Source organism: Cherax quadricarinatus, chromosome 3 (genome assembly GCF_038502225.1).
Source record: "Cherax quadricarinatus isolate ZL_2023a chromosome 3, ASM3850222v1, whole genome shotgun sequence".
Lineage (NCBI taxonomy): Eukaryota > Metazoa > Arthropoda > Malacostraca > Decapoda > Parastacidae > Cherax > Cherax quadricarinatus.
Window position 1 is genome coordinate 70,421,120 of NC_091294.1, and position 25,806 is coordinate 70,446,925.

General features: G+C 38.8%; 1 long non-coding RNA gene across 1 annotated transcript in view; it reads left to right on the forward strand.

The window, feature by feature from the left end:
• The first annotated feature begins 4,043 nt into the window (after positions 1-4,043).
• The window catches only part of LOC138853759 (uncharacterized), a 29,947-nt gene continuing 8,184 nt past the window's right edge, over positions 4,044-25,806 (forward strand). Inside the window, exons 1-2 of the long non-coding RNA XR_011392912.1 lie at positions 4,044-4,167; positions 18,850-18,990. This is a non-coding gene — a long non-coding RNA (uncharacterized lncRNA). The remainder of the gene's footprint in view (positions 4,168-18,849; positions 18,991-25,806) is intronic.

The following is a 25,806-nucleotide window of genomic DNA, read 5'->3' on the forward strand; positions in this document are numbered from 1 at the left end:
AAAAAAAAATTTTGTTTTAATGCTTCTGGGTGTTAGGAACGGATTAATTGTTGCACTTCCAGAAACGGATTAATGACGATAAATGAGGTAGATGGCGAGAATATTTTGAGGAACTTTTAAATGTTAAGGAAGAAAGGGAGGCGGTAATTTCATGCACTGGCCAGGGAGGTATACCATCTTTTAGGAGTGAAGAAGAGCAGAATGTAAGTGTGGTGGAGGTACGTGAGGCATTACGTAGAATGAAAGGGGGTAAAGCAGCTGGAACTGATGGGATCATGACAGAAATATTAAAAGCAGGGGGGATATAGTGTTGGAGTGGTTGGTACTTTTGTTTTATAAATGTATGAAAGAGGGGAAGGTACCTAGGGATTGGTGGAGAGCATGTATAGTCCCTTTATATAAAGGGAAAGGGGACAAAAAGAGACTGTAAAAATTATAGAGGAATAAGTTTACTGAGTATACCAGGAAAAGTGTACGGTGGGGTTATAATTGAAAGAATTAGAGGTAACCAGAATGTAGGATTGCGGATGAGCAAGGAGGTTTCAGAGTGGGTAGGGGATGTGTAAATAAAGTGTTTACATTGAAGCATATATGTGAACAGTATTTAGATAAAGGTAGGAAAGTTTTTATTGAATTTATGGATTTAGAAAAGGCATATGATAGAGTGGATAGAGGAGCAATGTGACAGATGTTGCAAGTATATGGAATAGGTGGTAAGTTATTAAATGCTGTAAAGAGTTTTTATGAGGATAGTGAGGCTCAGGTTAGGGTGTGTAGAAGAGAGGGAGACTACTTCCCGGTAAAAGTAGGTCTTAGACAGGGATGTGTAATGTCACCATGGTTGTTTAATATATTTATAGATGGGGTTGTAAAAGAAGTAAATGCTAGGGTGTTCGGGAGAGGGGTGGGATTAAATTATGGGGAATCAAATTCAAAATGGGAATTGACACAGTTACTTTTTGCTGATGATACTGTGCATATGGGAGATTCTAAAGAAAAATTGCAAAGGTTAGTGGATGAGTTTGGGAATGTGTGTAAAGGTAGAAAGTTGAAAGTGAACATAGAAAAGAGTAAGGTGATGAGGGTATCAAATGATTTAGATAAAGAAAAATTGGATATCAAATTGGGGAGGAGGAGTATGGAACAAGTGAATGTTTTCAGATACTTGGGAGTTGATGTGTCGGCGGATGGATTTATGAAGGATGAGGTTAATCATAGAATTGATGAGGGAAAAAAGGTGAGTGGTGCATTGAGGTATATGTGGAGTCAAAAAACATTATTTATGGAGGCAAAGAATGGAATGTATGAAAGTATAGTAGTACCAACACTCTTATATGGGTGTGAAGCTTGGGTGGTAAATGCAGCAGCCAGGAGACGGTTGGAGGCAGTGGAGATGTTCGGTTTAAGGGCAATATGTGGTGTAAATATTATGCAGAAAATTCGGAGTGTGGAAATTAGGAAAAGGTGTGGAGTTAATAAAAGTATTAGTCAGAGAGCAGAAAAGGGGTTGTTGAGGTGGTTTGGTCATTTAGAGAGAATGGATCAAAGTAGAATGACATGGAAAGCATATAAATCTATAGAGGAAGGAAGACGGGGTAGGGGTCATCCTCGAAAGGGTTGGAGAGAGGGGGTAAAGGAGGTTTTGTGGGCAAGGGGCTTGGACTTCCAGCAAGCGTGCATGAGCTTGTTAGATAGGAGTGAATGGAGACGAATGGTACTTGGGACCTGACGATCTGTTGGAGTGTGAGCAGGGTAATATTTAGTGAAGGGATTCAGGGAAACCGGTTATTTTCATATAGTCGGACTTGAGTCCTGGAAATGGGAAGTACAATGCCTGCACTTTAAAGGAGGGGTTTGGGATATTGGCAGTTTGGAGGGATATGTTGTGTATCTTTATATGTATATACTCCTGAACAGTTGTATTCTGAGCACCTCTGCAAAAACAGTGATAATGTGCGAGTGTGGTGAAAGTGTTGAATGATGATGAAAGTATTTTCTTTTTGGGGATTTTCTTTCTTTTTTGGGTCACCCTTCCTTGGTGGGAGACGGCCAACTTGTTGAAAAAAAAAAAAGTGTAAACAAATTAATCTTTAAGTCTTGATATTAGTGGCTTGGTAACTCTTACTTTCCCTTTGGCCATTTTGATTGCATAGCTCAACAGATGAGCAAGATTCTCATTTAAATGTTAGTGCTTTGAGTTTCCCTGCTCTCCTGTTTACAGCTGCTTCACCATGACAGTGGTGCTGGTGATATCTTTCCTTGTGGTTTAACATAACTGTATGGAATACTACATTTTGAAGTAGGAAAACTATTGTATGTTGGATTTGATGTGCCATGGAGAGTACCACCATCCCATGCCAGTTGTACATACTCAGGTTAAGAATTACACCTACCATCCAACTTACGACCGAGTTCAGTTCCGAGAAACCAGTCGTAAGTCGAAATGGTCGTAAGTCGAACTTTACTACTGAATATCAACAAAACATTTTTGTAATGACTTTATTTTATTGTTTTACTTTGGTATTTCATGTTTTACTTTACTTTTTATGTTGTTAGTACTGTATTTTATACTGTAAGGTTTAGGATAAACATTGTACAACACAAATAGTTGTTTATTTCCCAGAAATTTGGCATAAAAAACACGGTCGTAAGTCGCGTGGTCGTAAGCCGAGCAGGTCGTAAGTCGGATGGTAGGTGTACATCCAGAGGCCACACTGAGACCACGTCATAAGCTAAAACATGCCAGATAATGACAAGAGGAAGTTAATAAACTGAGACTTTTTTTTTCAGACAGTGCAATGGTCTGGTTAATAATGGTATTTACATGGAAGTTGTTATTCCTAGGTGTTCATCATAGCCAACACAGAAAGTTGTTGTTTTTTGGTTTAATATGTAGTTCCATATAATGGAACAATTGTGCCATTATCTTAAGTGTCAATTATCTGAGTAGTTTCCAAAATATATACTAATAATAACATGCCTTTTTGGAATTATTTACCAGTTGATATTCTACAATACAATTTTTTTTTTTTTTAACGTGTCGGCCATCTCCCACCAAAGCAGGGTGACCCAAAATAGAAAGAAGCACCTTTACCATTTCACCACTCTACATCATTCACACATAATCACTGTCTTTGCAAAGGTACTCGGATACAACAGTTCAGATGTCACTCCAAACAGCAAATGTCCCAAATCTTTCCTTTAAAAAAGTGCAAGCATTGTGCTTCTCACCTCCAGAACTCAAGACCGGCTAACCGGTTTCCCTGAATCCCTTCAGCAGTACAATATCTGGGCACCTCTGCAAAGGCAGTGATTATGTGTGAATGATGGTGAAAGTGTGTGCTTTTTGGGTCACCCTGCCTCAGTGGGTGACAGCTGATGTGTTAAAAAAACTACCCTCTCACATGATGCAGTTACCTCATTATACAGTACTATACCTGTACCTTTTCCTGCCTTGCAGGAAGAGGAGCAATAATTTGCATTTTCAAGAAACAGTATTAAAGTTGTATTTTATTATACATCCTCAAAGTAACTGGCTGAGTGAATTTAAAAATCTGGCTTATATTGACAAATAATTTTTTGAAGTTAGTAATATTAGCTTAATAAAACTGTTAAAAAATCAGTACAGTCTCTCCTCATTTAACGACAGAGTTCCATTCCGAAGACCATGTCTGTAAACGAATTTGTCGCCAAGTGAGGAGCATCCTATAATGGTAGTGGGTTTGTGTCGACCATCTTTGATGTTTTAATGTCACCTTTGCACCATTTATAACATTTCTGGTATATTTTTAAATGTTTATACAGTAGTCTTCTGTACATTGTAATAAACAGAATAGAAGAAATCAGCTCTTAAAAAATGTTATTTAGGTATGCATATTGGTCAGAGAAGCAGTCATAAGTTCGAGTCGTCAGTAAACGAGTACGCTGCTAACTGAGGAGAGGCTATATTTTTAATTTTGATATAACTTGAGAACTGACGTTCCAGTCTAGGACAGTGTCAGAAAGTGCCTCTTGTAGAATAAATTCGATGTACTATATAGTTTTAATTTTTTTTTTTTTTTTTAGTTCTTCAAGTTGATGATGACCCAGAGACAAGTGGACTGTCCGCTTTATCTCTTGCTTGCAGCGCAGCAAGACGTTCAAGATACAACTTTTGTCAGGAGTTAGGTAAGTATCTCATGTATTGTTAACATAAATGTCACTTCACTTGATATTGCTATGAAACTTCTCCATAATGCACTAATGCAATAAAATGCCCGATTCATGGGGAGCCCACCACTAGACATGGGCCACCTTTTACTTTTTGAATGTACTGGCATGTATACATTGAGAACAAATTATGTTCATTTCTCGTGAATTGTGATATTTTGACACGTGATCAGTTTTATTGATCCCTGTTCTTAGAATAAAACATGTTGTATTTAGAAACATAGATGGAAATTACAACTGTACAAGTTAAAGTATAGTATTGATTATTTATTTTATCAAGCTAAGATTGTTTTTTCATTAACTTTTTCAGAAACTAGTTATCCTCTGCTTTTAATACTTTTCTAAACCTTTGTAAATAAATAGCTTTATACAGCTTTGAAATCAGTTCTCAAAATACTTTTATGTTAATTTCTTACAAATAATCTGTTTTTCCTATGTATACTTTCATACAGTAAATTCTTATTTAACAACCTAGTTAGGGACTGGATAAAAGGTTTGCAAAGGAAAAATGTTCCAGAGAGTGTGACTAAAGCCGAATTTGACGATATCCGAATTCATTTTCCCCATAAGAAATAATGTAAATCCAATTACAGCGGACCCTCGTTTTTCGTAATTAACCCTTTGACTGTCGCAAGCCCCTATCTGAAACTGTCATTCTGTCACAAAATTTTTGTAAACAAAAAAATTATTTTTTCTTATGAAATGATAGGGAATCTTTTCCCGATGGTAATGACACCAAAAGTATGAAATTTGGTCGAAAACTCATGGAATTACGCTCCGGCGAAGTTAGCGGTCTCGGCAACATGTATGCATCAGCGATTTCGCCAACTTTGAGCCCTGTTTTTGGCCAATTCCATTGTTCCAGTTGACCAAACTCATACCTATTTCTTTAGAACTCCATTTTTTCTATCAGTTGAGTACAAGAAACCGCACCTTTACCGATTTGAACTACCCAATAAAGTGGTCAGAAATTGGCAATTTGGCCAATTTCATGCAAATTAAAAAAGATGCCAATTTCAAAATAGGGTCCAGAATAAACAATGTAGACATTCTTGGCACTAAAATAACATATCCTGTGTTCATTAGTCATGTCTCTAGGCCCCTCCTATATTACTATTGCTTTCTATTTTGATTTTTTATTCATACAAAAAATACAAAATTTTCTGTTATGCAGACTACTGCATTATTGTAAAAATGGTATAAATAATATCAGTGCACTAGTGAAAGAATATTAGACTCCCCAGTTGACGTGTATTGGACATGTGGTGTGATTTGCTTACTCCTGAACATTGGTAAAAATTTAAAATTTCCGCTTTTTTTTAGCTCAATTTCAAGGTCATTTTCATCGTGAAACTAATCAAAATCATCTCTATTTCTGTAATATGTTTTCCATTTTATCACTTGAAACCACGAAAATGAGAATACAATGATAAATACTATACGAAAATACACCTCAAATTCAGCGTTTTATTCCAAAAAAACGGTCAGTTTTTTTTTCTCATTATGCACTGTGTGCTGCAGGATTTTTTTTTTGTGGTGCACACTGACCACATAGACCCATTCTCTTGCATGTGGGCCTACCAGCTTTCTCCTGCTTGATTTGAAGCCGCTAGAATTTATGAGTATACGTCAAAAACGGTGGCTCGTAAGGCATACAATGGAACCTCAAATTTCGAACGTATCACTTATCGAACTTTTCGAAAATAGAACGCTTTTTTCGAACCAACTTTGTCCCTATTATCGAACTCGCCCCTATTTTCGAACTGCCGGGTGCCAGACCTGTCCGGCAGCTCGCTCTGTCCTAGTCCCCACGTAGGCGCCGTGAGCCAGTCTGGTTTTGTTGTTGCCTGAGTAAACACTAACCTGCACTCTCATTCAAATGTTTTATGATTATTTCATTGTGCTTAGTGCTTGTGGGACTGTGAAATAAGCTACCATAGGCCCAAAGAAACTTTCTAGTGGTACCCCTGTGGTAAAGAAAGCGAGAAACACCATAGATGTGAAGAAGGAAGTAATACAGAAGTATGAGAGTGGTGTGAGACTTGTTGAGCCTCACAAAATATCTGTGGACAGTTATTTTGTGAGGCAGAAACAGAGGACTGTGGACAGTTATTTTGTGAGACAGAAACAGAGGACTGTAAACAGCTATTTTGTGAGACAGGGGTCCAGTGACTCTCAAGCTGGTCCTAGTGGCATTAAAATACAGAGAAGGGAAGTAACCCCAGAGAGGGCTTTGCTACCTTAAATCTTCATGGAGGGGGATTCTCCTTCCAAACACTAACCCCAACTCCCTCTCTCCTCCTCCCTATCTTCCAGATGCCATCACCAATCTTCAATAAAGGTAAATAAAAATGTTATTTTATGTTTATTTAAATGCATTAATACATAATTGAACACTATAGTATTTGTTGTGTGTATGTAAAACTATAATTAATCTCTATAAAATGTATTTTTTTTTTTTTTTGTGAATATTTTTGGGTTCCTGGAACGGATTAAATGTATTTCCATTATTTCTTACGGGAAATATTGCTTCGCTTTTCAGACTTTTCTAATTTAGAACTAGCTCCTGGAACGGATTAAGTTCGATATTTGAGGTTGCACTGTATATCTTTCTTCTTTCAACAAACTGGCCGTATCCCACCGAGGCAGGGTGGCCCAAAAAGAAAAACAAAAGTTTCTCTTTTTAAATTTAGTGATTTATACAGGATAAGCGGTTACTAGCCCCTTGCTTCCGGCATTTTAGTCGCTTCTTATAACACGCATGGCTTACAGAGGAAGAATTCTGTTCCACTTCCCCATGGAGATAAGAGGAAATAAACAAGAACAAGAACTAGAAAGAAAATAGCAGAAAACCCAGAGGGGTGTGTATATACAGTGGACCCCCGCATAGCGACCTTAATCCGTGCAAGAGGGCTGGCTGTTATGCGAAATGTTTGGTATGCGAATGAATTTTCCCCATAAGAAATAATGGAAATCAAATTAATCCGTGCAAGACACCCAAAAGTATGAAAAAAATAAATTTTTACCACATGAAATGTTAATTTTAATACACACAAACTGAAAAAGGCATGCACAATTACATGACACTTTTATTGAAGATCTGGTGATGATTGATGGGATGGGAGGAGGGGAGAGAGAGCGTTAGTGTTTAGAAGGGGAATCCCCTTCCATTAAGACTTGAGGTGTCGAGTCCTTTTCTGGGGTTACTTCCCTTCTTCTTTTAATGCCACTAGGACCAGCTTCAGAGTCACTGGACTTCTTTCGCACAACATATCTGTCCATAGTGGCCTGTACCTCTCGTTCCTTTATGACTTCCCTAAAGTGTTTCACAACATTGTCAGTGTAATAGTCACCAGCATGGCTTGCAATAGCTGTGTGAGGGTGATTTTCATCCATGAAGGTTTGCACTTCAAGCCACTTTGCACAGATTTCCTTAATCTTTGTAGTAGGCAATTTCTTCAATTTCTCTCTCCCCTCCTTCGAACCAGTTTCCTCAGGTCTGGCCTCTTGCTGTTGAAGTTGATCTATCAGCTCATCAGTGGTTAGTTCTTCATTGTCCTCCTCCACCAACTCTTCCACATCATCCCCACTAACCTCCAACCCTAAGGACTTTCCCAATGCCACAATGGATTCCTCAACTGGCATAATCCTCTCAGGGTTAGCCTCAAACCCTTCAAAATCCCTTTTGTCTACACATTCTGGCCACAGTTTCTTCCAAGCAGAGTTCAAGGTCTTCTTAGTCACTCCCTCCCAAGCCTTACCTATAAGGTTTATACAATTGAGGATATTAAAGTGATCTCTCCCCATAAAGTCGCTCTGCCACGTCTGTAGGATGACCAGGGGCATTGTCTAACACCAGGAGGCACTTAAGTTCTAATTTCTTTTCAGTTAGGTAATCTTTCACATTGGGGGCAAATGCATGGTGTAACCAGTCATAGAAAAAGTCCCTAGTGACCGATGCCTTACTGTTTGCCCTCCACAGCACACACAAATTTTCCTTGAGGACATTCTTTTGCCTGAATGGTCTGGGAGTTTCAGAGTGATACACTAATAAAGGCTTCACTTTGCAATCACCAGTAGCATTGGAACACATGAGAAGAGTAAGCCTGTCTTTCATAGGCTTATGTCCTGGGAGTGCCTTTTCCTCCTGAGTAATGTAGGTTCTGCTTGGCATTTTCTTCCAAAACAGGCCTGTTTCATCACAATTAAACACTTGTTCAGGTTTCAGTCCTTCACTGTCTATGTACTCCTTGAATTCCTGCACATATTTTTCAGCCGCTTTGTGGTCCGAACTGGCAGCCTCACCATGCCTTATCACACTATGTATGCCACTACGCTTCTTAAATCTCTCAAACCAACCTTTGCTGGCCTTAAATTCACTCACATCATCACTAGTTGCAGGCATTTTTTTAATTAAATCCTGATGCAACTTCCTAGCCTTTTCGCTTATGATCGCTTGAGAAACGCTACAGAGGAAGAATTCTGTTCCACTGTTGCCCACAATATGGAGATAAGAGATACGAAATAATCTCTTTCTTCATCTCAAGAACAAGAACTAGAAACTGGCGGAAAAGGCTGGCTAGCAGAAAACCCGGTAGAGGGTATGCAATGTGTATATATATGCTTGTACATGTATTTGTAGTGTGACCTAAGTGTAAATAGAAGTAGCAAGACATACCTGAAATCTTGCATGTTCATGAGACAGAAAAAAGGACACCAGCAATCCTACCATCATGTAAAACAATTACAGGCTTTCGTTTTACACTCACTTGGGAGGACACTAGTACCTCTCTGGGAGGTTGCTGTCTACCAACCTACTACCTAGGAAGACGTATATATATGACCAAAACAGTCAAAGGGTTAAATAAGCCACCATGGGCCCAAAGAAAGCTCATAGTGCCAGCCCTTTGGTAAAATAGGAAAGAAACACTATAGAATTCAACAAAAAACTTATAGCAAAGTACCAAAGTGGAAGAGGAAAAGAGATGGGAGAATGTGCTTCTTCCGTGATTCTACGATACGTACGATACTAAAGCAGCAGGTATTGATAAAGGCTATAGCGCCAGCCAGCGATAAAGTGTAGCATTAACCCCTTGACTGTCGCAACCCCCAATCCTGAGGTGTCTCCTGGTGTCGCAAAATTTCAAAACAAAAAAAAAATTATTTTTTCTTATGAAATGATAGAGAATCTTTTCCTGATTGTAATGACACCAAAAAAAAACAAAAAGCGAAATTTGATGTAAAACTGATGGAATTATGCTCTCGCAAAGTTAGTGACCTCGGCGATATTTACAAATCAGCGATTTCACCCACTTTAGAGCCCTATTTTCGGCTAATTCCATTGTTCCAGTTGACCAAACTCATAGCTATTTCTTTAGAACTCCATTTTGTCTATCGACTGTGTACAAGAAACTGCCCATTTACCAATTTCAACTACCCAATAACGTGGTCAGAAATTTGTAATTTGGCCAATTTCATGAAAATGAAAAAATATGACAATTTCAAAATAAGGTTCAGAATGAACAATGCGGACATTCCTGGCTCTAAAATAACATTTTCTTTGTTCATCAGTCATGTCTCCAGGCCCCTCTGATATTACTTTTGCTTTCTATTTTGAATTTTTATTCAAACAAAAAATAGAAGATTTACTGTTATGCAGACTACTGCAATACTGTAATAATTGTACAAATAACATCAGCCCATTCATGACTGCATACTAGAATGGCTAGTTGGACATTTATTGGACAATGACATCATTTGTTTACTTTTGAACATCGGCAAAAATCAAACATTTCCCCTACTTGGAGCTCCATTTCCAGGTTCTTTTTATAGTAAAACCAATCAATATCACCTCTATTTCTATAATATGCTTTCCATTCTATCAAATGAGACCAAGAAAATGAGAATACAAACATAAATATTATATGAAAATAGACCACAAATTCAGCATTTTAATTAAAAAAATGGTCGGAGTTTTTTTTTTCTTCTAATTATGCACTGCGTGCTGCAGGATTTTTTTTATATGATGCATACTGACCACACAGACCCATTCTCTCACATGTGGGCCTACCAGCTTTCTCCTGCTTGATTTGAAGCCACTAGAATTTATGAGTATATATACGTCAAACACGGTACCTCATAAGACGTGTATATATGACTGAAACAGTGAAAAGGTTAACAGTGTAGCAAATTAGTTAAGCGATAGATAAGCGACATGAAAGTAGCTCTCCAGTGTTGTTGGAGGTGTATAGGGCTACTGAACATACACCGCCCTGCTATCTTCCATCACCCTAAACCTCTGAAAGCATCTCTTCCATCAAACTAACTAATTAAACTAACTTCTCCTGCAAGGTAAGTGTAAATATTTTTTATTTGTAAAGTGTAAATATCTCTTATTTGTAAGTTATGTACATTGTGTGAATAGTGGTGGTGGCTTCTGCCACAGCCTCCACCACCACTAATATGTACGGCTTTTCTCAGTGGCCCTTATAAACCCAACAACCACAACAAGATCACCACCAAGATCACCACCACTCGTGACATATGGAATGACATATTTTACGAATTCTAGAGTATATATCATGTTTCTATCTTATTAATATTGTTTATTATGTCACATTAGATGAATTGTAATAGTAAAATAAGCCGTAGAGATGATGATAGCTTCATACTGAAACATAATAAACTTGCCTCCCTCTTGCCTCCTACTTGTCTGCCATACGCCAAGTCTTCAGTAATGGCAAGTGTGATGTTAAATGTTCATTTATCCATTTTATTAGTGCTGTATATTTAACTGTCATTGTTTTCTGTATTTTTTTTTTTTAACAAGTTGGCCGTCTCCCACCGAGGCAGGGTGACCCAAAAAAGAAAGAAAATCCCCAAAAAGAAAATACTTTCATCATCATTCAACACTTTCACCACACTCGCACATTATCACTGTTTTTGCAGAGGTGCTCAGAATACAACAGTTTAGAAGCATACACATATAAAGATACACAACATATCCCTCCAAACTGCCAATATCCCAAACCCCTCCTTTAAAGTGCAGGCATTGTACTCCCCATTTCCAGGACTCAAGTCCGACTATATGAAAATAACTGGTTTCCCTGAATCCCTTCACTAAATATTACCCTGCTCACACTCCAACAGATCGTCAGGTCCCAAGTACCATTCGTCTCCATTCACTCCTATCTAACACGCTCATGCACGCTTGCTGGAAGTCCAAGCCCCTTGCCCACAAAACCTCCTTTACCCCCTCTCTCCAACCCTTACGAGGACGACCCCTACCCCGCCTTCCTTCCCCTATAGATTTATATGCTTTCCATGTCATTCTACTTTGATCCATTCTCTCTAAATGACCAAACCACCTCAACAACCCTTCTGCCCTCTGACTAATACTTTTATTAACTCCACACCTTTTCCTAATTTCCACACTCCGAATTTTCTGCATAATATTTACACCACACATTGCCCTTAGACAGGACATCTCCACTGCCTCCAACCGTCTCCTCGCTGCTGCATTTACCACCCAAGCTTCACACCCATATAAGAGTGTTGGTACTACTATACTTTCATACATTCCCTTCTTTGCCTCCATAGATAACGTTTTTTGACTCCACATATACCTCAACGCACCACTCACCTTTTTTTCCCTCATCAATTCTATGATTAACCTCATCCTTCATAAATCCATCCGCCGACACGTCAACTCCCAAGTATCTGAAAACATTCACTTCTTCCATACTCCTCCTCCCCAATTTGATATCCAATTTTTCTTTATCTAAATCATTTGACACCCTCATCACCTTACTCTTTTCTATGTTCACTTTCAACTTTCTACCTTTACACACATTCCCAAACTCATTCACTAACCTTTGCAATTTTTCTTTAGAATCTCCCATAAGCACAGTATCATCAGCAAAAAGTAACTGTCAATTACCATTTTGAATTTGATTCCCCAAAATTTAATCCCACCCCTCTCCCGAACACCCTAGCATTTACTTCCTTTACAACCCCATCTATAAATATATTAAACAACCATGGTGACATTACACATCCCTGTCTAAGACCTACTTTTACCGGGAAGTAGTCTCCCTCTCTTCTACACACCCTAACCTGAGCCTCACTATCCTCATAAAAACTCTTTACAGCATTTAATAACTTACCACCTATTCCATATACTTGCAACATCTGCCACATTGCTCCTCTATCCACTCTCATATGCCTTTTCTAAATCCATGAATGCAATAAAAACTTCCCTACCTTTATCTAAATACTGTTCACATATATGCTTCAATGTAAACACTTGATCTACACATCCCCTACCCACTCTGAAACCTCCTTGCTCATCCGCAATCCTACATTCTATCTTACCTCTAATTCTTTCAATTATAACCCTACCGTACACTTTTCCTGGTATACTCAGTAAACTTATTCCTCTATAATTTTTACCGTCTCTTTTATCCCCTTTCAGTTTATATAAAGGGACTATACATGCTCTCTGCCAATCCCTAGGTACCTTCCCCTCTTTCATTCATTTATTAAACAAAAGTACCAACCACTCCAACACTATATTCCCCCCTGCTTTTAACATTTCTGTCATGATCCCATCAGTTCCAGCTGCTTTACCTCATTTCATTTTACGTAATGCCTCACGTACCTCCCCCACACTTACATTCTGCTCTTCTTCACTCCTAAAAGATGGTATACTTCCCTGACCAGTGCATGAAATTACTGCCTCTGTTTCTTCCTTAACATTTAAAAGTTCCTCAAAATATTCTCGCCATCTACCCAATACCTCCATCTCCCCATCTACTAACTCCCCTACTCTGTTTTTAACTGACAAATCCATACTTTCCCTAGGCTTTCTTAACTTGTTTAATTCACTCCAAAATTTTTTCTTATTTTCATTGAAATTTCTTGACAGTGCCTCTCCCACTCTATCATCTGCTCTCCTTTTGCACTCTCTCACCACTGTCTTTACCTTTCTTTTACTCTCCATATACTCTGCTCTTCTTATAACACTTCTGCTTTGTAAAAACCTCTCATAAGCCACCTTTTTCTCTTTTATCACACCCTTTACTTCATCATTCCACCAATCACTCCTCTTTCCTCCTGCCCCCACCCTCCTATAACCACAAACTTCTGCCCCACATTCTAATACTGCATTTTTAAAACTATTCCAACCCTCTTCAACCCCCCCCACTACTCATCTTTGCACTAGCCTACCTTTCTGCCAATAGTCACTTATATCTCACCCGAACTTCCTCCTCCTTTAGTTTATACACTTTCACCTCCCTCTTACTTGTTGTTGCTACCTTCCTCTTTTCCCATCTACCTCTTACTCTAACTGTAGCTACAACTAAATAATGATCCGATATATCAGTTGCCCCTCTATAAACATGTACATCCTGGAGCCTACCCATCAACCTTTTATCCACCAATACATAATCTAATAAACTACTTTCATTACGTGCTACATCATACCTTGTATATTTATTTATCCTCTTTTTCATAAAATATGTATTACTTATTACTAAATTTCTTTCTACACATAGCTCAATTAAAGGCTCCCCATTTACATTTACCCCTGGCACCCCAAATTTACCTACTACTCCCTCCATAACATTTTTACCCACTTTAGCATTGAAATCCCCAACCACCATTACTCTCACACTTGATTCAAAACTCCCCATGCATTCACTCAACATTTCCCAAAATCTCTCTCTCCTCTACACTTCTCTCTTCTCCAGGTGCATACACGCTTATTATAACCCACTTTTCACATCCAATCTTTATTTTACTCCACATAATCCTTGAATTAATACATTTATAGTCCCTCTTTTCCTGCCATAGCTTATCCTTCAACATTATTGCTACTCCTTCTTTAGCTCTAACTCTATTTGAAACCCCTGACCTAATCCCATTTATTCCTCTCCACTGAAACTCTCCCACCCCCTTCAGCTTTGTTTAACTTAAAGCCAGGACATCCAGCTTCTTCTCATTCATAACATCCACAATCATCTCTTTCTTATCATCTGCTCAACATCCACGCACATTCAGACTTCCCACTTTGACAATTTTCTTCTTATTCTTTTTAGTAATCTTTACAGGAAAAGGGGTTACTAGCCCATTGTTCCCGGCATTTTAGTCAGACTTTTACAACACGCATGGCTTACGGAGGAAAGATTCTTCTTCCACTTCCCCATGGATATAAAAGGAAAAGTAATAAGACCAAGAACTATTAAGGTAAAATCAAAGAAAACTCAGATGAGTGTGTATAAATAAATGTGTACATGTATGTGTAGTGTGACCTAAGTGTAAGTAGAAGTAGCAAGACATACCTGTAATCTTGCATATTTATGAGACAGACAAAAGACATCAGCAATCCTACCATCATGTAAAACAATCACAGGCTTTCGTTTTACACTCGCTTGGCAGGACGGTAGTACCTCCCTGGGTGGTTGCTGTCTACCAACCTACTACCTTTAAAAAATCTTTAAAATCTTTTAAAAAAATACTTTTGTTAATACAGTGGACCCCCGGTTAACGATATTTTTTCATTCCAGAAGTATGTTCATGTGCCAGTACTGACTGAATTTGTTCCCATAAGGAATATTGTGAAGTAGATTAGTCCATTTCAGACCCCCAAACATACACGTACAAACGCACTTACATAAATACACTTACATAATTGGTCGCATTGGGAGGTGATCGTTATGCGGGGGTCCACTGTACGTACTTTTAGGTGTCTGAAACGGATTGATTGGATTTCCATTATTTCTTTGGGGAAAATGGTTTCGCCATTCGTGAATTTCGCCATCCAGCAGACTCTCTGGAATGGATTAATCACGAAACTTGGGGTCCACTGTACAGTGGACCCCCGGTTCGCGAAGTCATCGATATCTAATGAATCCGGTATCCGAAGCATTATATCGCAAAAAATTTGCCTCAGTTCCCATTACAAAACCCGGTATGCGATACGATTCATACGAGATGTGTCCACGTGTGGCCTGAACTACCCCTTGTGTGCCAGTGTTTACAAGCCAGCCAGTGTGCACGCATCTAAGGATACATTCGGTACATTCCATGTTATCCATATTATCACTGTTTTTGGTGCTTGTTTCTGCAAAATAAGTCATCATGGGCCCCAAGAAAGCTTCTAGTGCCAACCCATCAAGACCAAGGGTGCTAATGACTATTGAAATGAAGAAAGAGATAGTTGCAAAGTTTGAAAGTGGAGTGAGTGTGTCGGACCTGGCCAAGTTGTACAGTAAATCCCAATCAACCATCTCTATTATAGTGAGCAGGAAAACGGCAATCAAGGAAGCTGTTCTTGCAAAAGGTGCAACTGTGATTACAAAACAGCGATTGCAAGTGTTAGAAAATGATGAGAGACTGTTATTGGTGTGGATGGAAGGAATATTTTGAGGAATTGTTAAATGTTGATGAAGATAGGGAAGCTGTGATTTCGTGTATAGGGCAAGGAGGAATAACATCTTGTAGGAGTGAGGAAGAGCCAGTTGTGAGTGTGGGGGAAGTTCGTGAGGCAGTAGGTAAAATGAAAGGGGGTAAGGCAGCCGGGATTCATGGGATAAAGATAGAAATGTTAAAAGCAGGTGGGGATATAGTTTTGGAGTGGTTGGTGCAATTATTTAATAAATGTATGGAAGAGGGTAAGGTACCTAGGGATTGGCAGAGAGCATGCATAGTTCCTTTGTATAAAGGCAAAGGGGATAAAAGAGAGTGCAAAAATTATAGGGGGATAAGTCTGTTGAGTGTACCTGGTAAAGTGTATGGTAGAGTTATAATTGAAAGAATTAAGAGTAAGACGGAGAATAGGATAGCAGATGAACAAGGAGGCTTTAGGAAAGGTAGGGGGTGTGTGGACCAGGTGTTTACAGTGAAACATATAAGTGAACAGTATTTAGATAAGGCTAAAGAGGTCTTTGTGGCATTTATGGATTTGGAAAAGGCGTATGACAGGGTGGATAGGGGGGCAATGTGGCAGATGTTGCAAGTGTATGGTGTAGGAGGTAGGTTACTGAAAGCAGTGAAGAGTTTTTACGAGGATAGTGAGGCTCAAGTTAGAGTATGTAGGAAAGAGGGAAATTTTTTCCCAGTAAAAGTAGGCCTTAGACAAGGATGTGTGATGTCACCGTGGTTGTTTAATATATTTATAGATGGGGTTGTAAGAGAAGTAAATGCGAGGGTCTTGGCAAGAGGCGTGGAGTTAAAAGATAAAAATCACACACAAAGTGGGAGTTGTCACAGCTGCTCTTTGCTGATGACACTGTGCTCTTGGGAGATTCTGAAGAGAAGTTGCAGAGATTGGTGGATGAATTTAGTAGGGTGTGCAAAAGAAGAAAATTAAAGGTGAATACAGGAAAGAGTAAGGTTATGAGGATAACAAAAAGATTAGGTGATGAAAGATTGAATATCAGATTGGAGGGAGAGAGTATGGAGGAGGTGAACGTATTCAGATATTTGGGAGTGGACGTGTCAGCGGATGGGTCTATGAAAGATGAGGTGAATCATAGAATTGATGAGGGAAAAAGAGTGAGTGGTGCACTTAGGAGTCTGTGGAGACAAAGAACTTTGTCCTTGGAGGCAAAGAGGGGAATGTATGAGAGTATAGTTTTACCAACGCTCTTATATGGGTGTGAAGCATGGGTGATGAATGTTGCAGCGAGGAGAAGGCTGGAGGCAGTGGAGATGTCATGTCTGAGGGCAATGTGTGGTGTGAATATAATGCAGAGAATTCGTAGTTTGGAAGTTAGGAGGAGGTGCGGGATTACCAAAACTGTTGTCCAGAGGGCTGAGGAAGGGTTGTTGAGGTGGTTCGGACATGTAGAGAGAATGGAGCGAAACAGAATGACTTCAAGAGTGTATCAGTCTGTAGTGGAAGGAAGGCGGGGTAGGGGTCGGCCTAGGAAGGGTTGGAGGGAGGGGGTAAAGGAGGTTTTGTGTGCGAGGGGCTTGGACTTCCAGCAGGCATGCGTGAGCGTGTTTGATAGGAGTGAATGGAGACAAATGGTTTTTAATACTTGACGTGCTGTTGGAGTGTGAGCAAAGTAACATTTATGAAGGGATTCAGGGAAACCGGCAGGCCGGACTTGAGTCCTGGAGATGGGAAGTACAGTGCCTGCACTCTGAAGGAGGGGTGTTAATGTTGCAGTTTAAAAACTGTAGTGTAAAGCACCCTTCTGGCAAGACAGTGATGGAGTGAATGATGGTGAAAGTTTTTCTTTTTCGGGCCACCCTGCCTTGGTGGGAATCGGCCGGTGTGATAATAAAAAAATAAAATATAATAAATGAAAAACAGATAGCAGGAGATAGCATCTCTCAAGTGATCATTTGTGAAAAGGCTAGACAGTTGCATGAGGATTTAATTAAAAAAATGCCTGCAACTAGTGGTGATATGAGTGAATTTAAGGTCAGCAAAGGTTGGTTTGAAAGATTTAAGAATCGTAGTGGCATACATAGTATGATGAAAATCACCCTGACACAGCTACTGCAAGCCATGTTGGCAACCTGTACACTGACAATGTTGTGAACCACTTTAGGAAAGTCATAAAGGAGCGAGAGGTACAGGCCTATATGGATAGATATGTTGTGTGACAGAAGTCCAGTGACTCTCAAGCTGGTCCTAGTGGCATTAAAAGAAGGGAAGTAACCCCGGAGAAGGACTTGCTACCTCAAGTCCTAATGGAGGGGGATTCCCCTTCTAAACATTAAAAACTTCGACACTCTCCCCTCCTCCCATCCCATCAATCATCACCAGATCTTCATTAAAGGTAAGTGTCAATTATTCTGTTGTGATTATTCTATTGTTATTATTGTTATTGTAATTATTCTATTGCATTAAACTTAATATTTCATGTGGTAAAAGTTTTTTTTTTTTTTTCATACTTTTGGGTGTCTTGCACGGATTAATTTGATTTCCATTATTTCTTATGGGGAAAATTGATTCGCTTATTGATAATTTTGCTTTACGATGAGCTCTCAGGAACGGATTAATAACGTGGACCAGGGGTCCACTGTATTACGAAGTCCGACAACTATGATATCCGGGGGTCCACTGTATATAGTTTTTTCTGTAGGAACCCAGGTTATACCTTGAGATGAGGACTGAAACAACGATATTCTGTATCTAATTTCTGTTATTTTTTATTCTTGAATATTTATCAAAATATTGTGAGCTTACACATTTATATGATCATAGTAACCATAAAAAAATTTAGTCGTAATTTATCTGGCATGATCTCTCCTGTTTCCATTCATTGCAAGGCACTTATTGGATTTCCCACTCTCAAATCAGTTTTTTTTTTTTTTAGTTTAATTTTCTCACCAGTCAACATAAACCAGTCTAGTGATATTTAAATAGATGTTAAAAACTCAAGTGAGCATCTTGTTTCATCTCCCTTCCAATTAGTGAAGTTCACATTTCTTGACAGGTCTGTACAAAAAATTCCCATGCCCTTATCTATATATAATTTTATCTTAAAATGCACTGCAGTAGGAGACCTGCTGCAGCCATGCAAATGGCTTCTGTTGGTTTCTAATTTACTGTATTGAATGGATGGGAAAACCGTGGAAATTGCAGATACTGAATGATGAGATCTTATTTTATGTTTTCAGACCCTGACTTAGATGCTTCCAAGAGGATAGCAGTTTTGCAGTCCAGAATACAAGAGCTGAAGAGAACATATATGCAAGTCAAAACCGAACTTGCATCAGTTGAACGAAGAAGGAAAAAACTTCGTCGGAAGGAACGTGAAAGTAAGTTGTCTGCAGATTTTAATTTGCTTTCCAAATATAAAAAAGTATTGTTTATTATCTAGTATTATATGAATTTTTTTCTCCTTACCTTTACTCTCTTTTTGTCTCTTAGTCAAAAAAGATACTGTGTGCTATATACTGTACCCCCTTGTTGGGAGTACAGTATACAGGAGATACAGTCCGAAACCTACCATGAATACCTCAAACTGTGGATAGTAGCAAACTATATATGTCATTTTTAATTTACTTGCATACCTATGATAGTTTAATTTATTTAATAAAGTAAGTAAAATAAGCCTAGAATTAGCACTTTTTCTCTGATGGGAACCATTTCACGGCTTCTCTTAGGCTTTGAAGAACTACCAGCATCACTACTTTTGTGCTTTGGGGCCATTATTAAGCAAAATTAAGGGTAATTTTTGGGGCACAGTAAACCGTGGATAACTGAAACTGTGGATACAGAATCAATAGATACTGGGGTTTTACTGCTATGGTAGTTGTCAATACAAAAGTTGCAGATTTTCACGGAATAACTTTGTTGCCTCTTGAGATAGGTTTAAATAAGCGGGATTTTTGGAATCTTAGTAATAATCATCGTTTACTTGTGTAAGTAGACATACAGTGGAACCTCTACTTGCGAGTTTAATCCGTTCCATGACCTTGCTCGCAACTGGATTTGCTCGTTTGCAGAGTCAATTTTCCTCATTTAAATTAATTGAAATGCAATTAATCCATTCCAGTGAAATTTTGTACTTCAATAATTTCGCTAATATCAACTCTAAGGCTTATTTATCTATCTTACTTCATCTAATATGATATAATAAGCAATATAAATAACATACAAACCTGATATATACTCTAAAATGAATAAAATATGTCATTCATGTGGTGGCATGGGCGGTGTTGGCGGTGGACGAGTTTGTCTGGAGACCGGGCAAAATACTTCATGAATAATTTCGCTAATATCATTTATATGGCTTATTTATATATCACAGTTCATCTGATATGACATAACAAACAATAAAAATAACATAGAAACATGATATATACTCTAGAATGAATAAAATGTCATTATGTAACAGGTGGAGGTGGCCCAAACTGCTCCCTCTTTGTTGTGGTAAACACTGCCATCTAGTGACAGCCTTTTGAAGCCGTCTATTATAATTGTTATATTTTTTTTTTTTTTTTCTCTCAACAAGTCGGCCGTCTCCCACCGAGGCAGGGTGACCCAAAAAAAGAAAGAAAATCCCCAAAAAGAAAATACTTTCATCATCATTCAACACTTTCACCACACTCGCACATTATCACTGTTTTTGCAGAGGTGCTCAGAATACAACAGTCTAGAAGCATACACATATAAAGATACACAACATATCCCTCCAAACTGCCAATATCCCAAACCCCTCCTTTAAAGTGCAGGCATTGTACTTCCCATTTCCAGGACTCAAGTCCGACTATATGAAAATAACCGGTTTCCCTGAATCCCTTCACTAAATATTACCCTGCTCACACTCCAACAGATCGTCAGGTCCCAAGTACCATTCGTCTCCATTCACTCCTATCTAACACGCTCACGCACGCTTGCTGGAAGTCCAAGCCCCTTGCCCACAAAACCTCCTTTACCCCCTCTCTCCAACCCTTTCGAGGACGACCCCTACCCCGCCTTCCTTCCCCTATAGATTTATATGCTTTCAATGTCATTCTACTTTGATCCATTCTCTCTAAATGACCAAACCACCTCAACAACCCCTCTTCTGCCCTCTGACTAATACTTTTATTAACTCCACACCTTCTCCTAATTTCCACACTCCGAATTTTCTGCATTATATTTACACCACACATTCCCCTTAAACAGGACATCTCCACTACCTCCAACCGTCTCCTCGCTGCTGCATTTACCACCCAAGCTTCACACCCATATAAGAGTGTTGGTACTACTATACTTTCATACATTCCCTTCTTTGCCTCCATAGATAACGTTTTTTTGACTCCACATATACCTCAACGCACCACTCACCTTTTTTCCCTCATCAATTCTATGATTAACCTCATCCTTCATAAATCCATCTGCCGACATGTCAACTCCCAAGTATCTGAAAACATTCACTTCTTCCATACTCCTCCTCCCCAATTTGATATCCAATTTTTCTTTATCTAAATCATTTGACACCCTCATCACCTTACTCTTTTCTATGTTCACTTTCAGCTTTCTACCTTTACACACATTCCCAAACTCATCCACTAACCTTTGCAATTTTTCTTTAGAATCTCCCATAAGCACAGTATCATCAGCAAAAAGTAACTGTGTCAATTCCCATTTTGAATTTGATTCCCCATAATTTAAGGGGGGAGGCGGGCAATTTTCCGCGCGCGCTCACCGAAAAATCGAAAAAATATGGAAATTGAGTTATATATACTGAAAAATAGCTCAACTCTTTGGCAACACAATGGTACCAGAATGAATGTTCTACGACGTTTCTACAAGAAATTATAGTCATTTATATCAGGTATGGTGACGGCGATGTTGGTACCGAGTCTGCTCACGGCCTATATATTTTTTGGAGTTATTTTCTTGTTTTTTATCGCCTTTTCTTGCATTATTCTTTCTAATATAATAACTGACTATTTGGCATCATAAAACAGTAGGTGGAGCTTATCGGCAGACTTAGTGACTACCGGGAACCAGACGGGAACGCTCAGCAGTGTTCCTGCTCCCGAGGTGCCAGCCAGGAATCACCCATTATTTCGCTTATATCAGCTTATATATCAACTCTACGGCTTATTTGTCTATCAGAATTGATCTAATATGATATAATAAACACTCTAAATAACATACAAACATGTTATATACTCTAGACTGAATAAAATAGGCCATAATATGGCCCAGAGATTATCGGGAATATTTCGATATAAAAGTGTAACTGGTCACCCTGTCGTCTCTGAGTAAGAGAAAACGGTGTTTAGAGGCTAACTGCACTAGAACATCAGTTTACTAAGAAATACACCCAAACAAACGCGATTTTCGCGAAAAATTTTTTTTTTTTTTTTTGAGACGGGGGCCGGCCGGCGTTCCCGGCCGATATCTCGGAAGTAACTTATTCACCTATAATTTGATGTGGGTCCTTTATTACTTAATTAAATGGAATAATATTCACAGATATTGTAGAATAATGATTTCTCTTATTTTGACCGTAGAATTTTTGGAAATATTCCAAATACTTCGGGAGTTATGTGGGAGTAAAGGGCAGATTTTTTTGCCATATTCCAGATACTAACAAACTTTATTTTTTTGTGAAATAACGATAAGGTATTTAGAGGGAAATCTTACGGTCCGAATTAGTATTAGCATTGTTCTCTCGGCACCAAGTGTCCAAACCACCTTACGTAGCCGCATATAAGAGTTACATCAACATCAAGGGCATTTTCAGTAAATCAGTCTTTTCTCAGTTGTTGTTTGAGGTATATTTTTTATAAATATTTTCAAGAAAGAGTGAGAACACTTTGTCTTGTGCACCAAAACTGGAGAAAATCGGACGGTAAATAAACGAGTTACGAAATTTGCCCTGTAGCCCCCTTAATCCCACCCCTCTCCCAAACACCCTAGCATTTACTTCCTTTACAACCCCATCTATAAATATATTAAACAACCATGGTGACATTACACATCCCTGTCTAAGACCTACTTTTACCGGGAAGTAGTCTCCCTCTCTTCTACACACCCTAACCTGAGCCTCACTATCCTCATAAAAACTCTTTACAGCATTTAATAACTTACCACCTATTCCATATACTTGCAACATCTGCCACATTGCTCCTCTATCCACTCTATCATATGCCTTTTCTAAATCCATAAATGCAATAAAAACTTCCCTATCTTTATCTAAATACTGTTCACATATATGCTTCAATGTAAACACCTGATCTACACATCCCCTACCCACTCTGAAACCTCCTTGCTCATCCGCAATCCTACATTCTGTCTTACCTCTAATTCTTTCAATTATAACCCTACCGTACACTTTTCCTGGTATACTCAGTAAGCTTATTCCTCTATAATTTTTAGTCTCTTTTGTCCCCTTTCCCTTTATATAAAGGGACTATACATGCTCTCCGCCAATCCCTAGGTACCTTCCCCTCTTTCATACATTTATTAAACAAAAGTACCAACCACTCCAACACAATATCCCCCCCTGCTTTTAACATTTCTGTCATGATCCCATCAGTTCCAGCTGCTTTACCCCCTTTCATTTTACGTAATGTCTCACGTACCTCCCCCACACTTACATTCTGCTCTTCTTCACTCCTAAAAGATGGTATACCTCCCTGACCAGTGCATGAAATTACTGCCTCTGTTTCTTCCTTAACATTTAAAAGTTCCTCAAAATATTCTCGCCATCTACCCAATACCTCCATCTCCCCATCTACTAACTCCCCTACTCTGTTTTTAACTGACAAATCCATATTTTCCCTAGGCTTTCTTAACTTGTTTAACTCACTCCAAAATTTTTTCTTATTTTCATTAAAATTTCTTGACAGTGCCTCTCCCACTCTATCATCTGCTCTCCTTTTGCACTCTCTCACCACTCTCTTTACCTTTCTTTTACTCTCCATGTACTCTGCTCTTCTTATAACACTTCTGCTTTGTAAAAACCTCTCATAAGCTACCTTTTTCTCTTTTATCACACCCTTTACTTCATCATTCCACCAATCACTCCTCTTTCCTCTTGCCCCCACCCTCCTATAACCACAAACTTCTGCCCCACATTCTAATACTGCATTTTTAAAACTATTCCAACCCTCTTCAACCCCCCCACTACTCATCTTTGCACTAGCCCACCTTTCTGCCAATAGTCGCTTATATCTCACCCGAACTTCCTGCTCCCTTAGTTTATACACTTTCACCTCCCTCTTACTTGTTGTTCCCACCTTCCTCTTTTCCCATCTACCTCTTACTCTAACTGTAGCTACAACTAAATAATGATCCGATATATCAGTTGCCCCTCTATAAACATGTACATCCTGGAGCCTACCCATCAACCTTTTATCCACCAATACATAATCTAATAAACTACTTTCATTACGTGCTACATCATACCTTGTATATTTATTTATCCTCTTTTTCATAAAATATGTATTACTTATTACCAAATCTTTTTCTACACATAGCTCAATTAAAGGCTCCCCATTTACATTTACCCCTGGCACCCCAAATTTGCCTACTACTCCCTCCATAACATTTTTACCCACTTTAGCATTGAAATCTCCAACCACCATTACTCTCACACTTGATTCAAAACTCCCCACGCATTCACTCAACATTTCCCAAAATCTCTCTCTCCTCTACACTTCTCTCTTCTCCAGGTGCATACACGCTTATTATAACCCACTTTTCACATCCAATCTTTATTTTACTCCACATAATCCTTGAATTAATACATTTATAGTCCCTCTTTTCCTGCCATAGCTTATCCTTCAACATTATTGCTACTCCTTCTTTAGCTCTAACTCTATTTGAAACCCCTGACCTAATCCCATTTATTCCTCTCCACTGAAACTCTCCCACCCCCTTCAGCTTTGTTTCACTTAAAGCCAGGACATCCAGCTTCTTCTCATTCATAACATCCACAATCATCTCTTTCTTATCATCTGCACAACATCCATGCACATTCAGACTTCCCACTTTGACAATTTTCTTCTTCTTATTCTTTTTAGTAATCTTTACAGGAAAAGGGGTTACTAGCCCATTGTTCCCGGCATTTTAGTTGACTTTTACAACACGCATGGCTTACGGAGGAAAGATTCTTATTCCACTTCCCCATTGTTATATGTAGTACATTATTATTATATGTATATGTATTATTATTATACATATTATATTATTATTATTTTTTTTTTTTCAACAAGTCGGCCATCTCCCACCGAGGCAAGGTGACCCAAAGAGAAAGAAAATCCCCAAAAAGAAAATACTTTCATCATCATTCAACACTTTCACCTCACTCACACATAATCACTGTTTTTGCAGAGGTGCCCAGAATACTACAGTTTAGAAGTATATACGTATAAAAATACACAATATATTTCTCCAAACTGCCAATATCCCAAACCCCTCCTTTAGAGCACAGGCATTGTACTTCCCATTTCCAGGACTCAAGTCCGGTTATATAAAATAACCGGTTTCCCTGAATCCCTTCACTAAATGTTACCCTGCTCACACTCCAACAGATCGTCAGGGTATGGTAGGGTTATTATTGAAAGAATTAGAGGTAAGACAGAATGTAGGATTGCAGATGAGCAAAGGAGGTTTTAGAGTGAGTAGGGGATGTGTAGATCAAGTGTTTACATTGAAGCATATATATATATTTTTTTTTTTTAATAAGTCGGCCGTCTCCCACCGAGGCAGGGTGACCCAAAAAGAAAGAAAATCCCCAAAAAGAAAATACTTTCATCATCATTCAACACTTTCACCACACTCACACATAATCACTGTTTTTGCAGAGGTGCTCAGAACACGAGTATAGAAGCATATACGTATAAAGATACACAACATATCCCTCCAGACTGCTAATATCTCGAAACCCCTCCTTTAGAGTGCAGGCATTGTACTTCCCATTTCCAGGACTCAAGTCCGGCTATATAAAAATAACCGGTTTCCCTGAATCCCTTCACTAAATATTACCTTGCTCACTCTCCAACAGATCGTCAGGTCCCAAATGCCATTCGTCTCCATTCACTCCTATCGAACACACTTATGCATGCCTGCTGGAAGTCCAAGCCCCTCACCCACAAAACCTCCCTGACCCCTTCCTTCCAACCTTT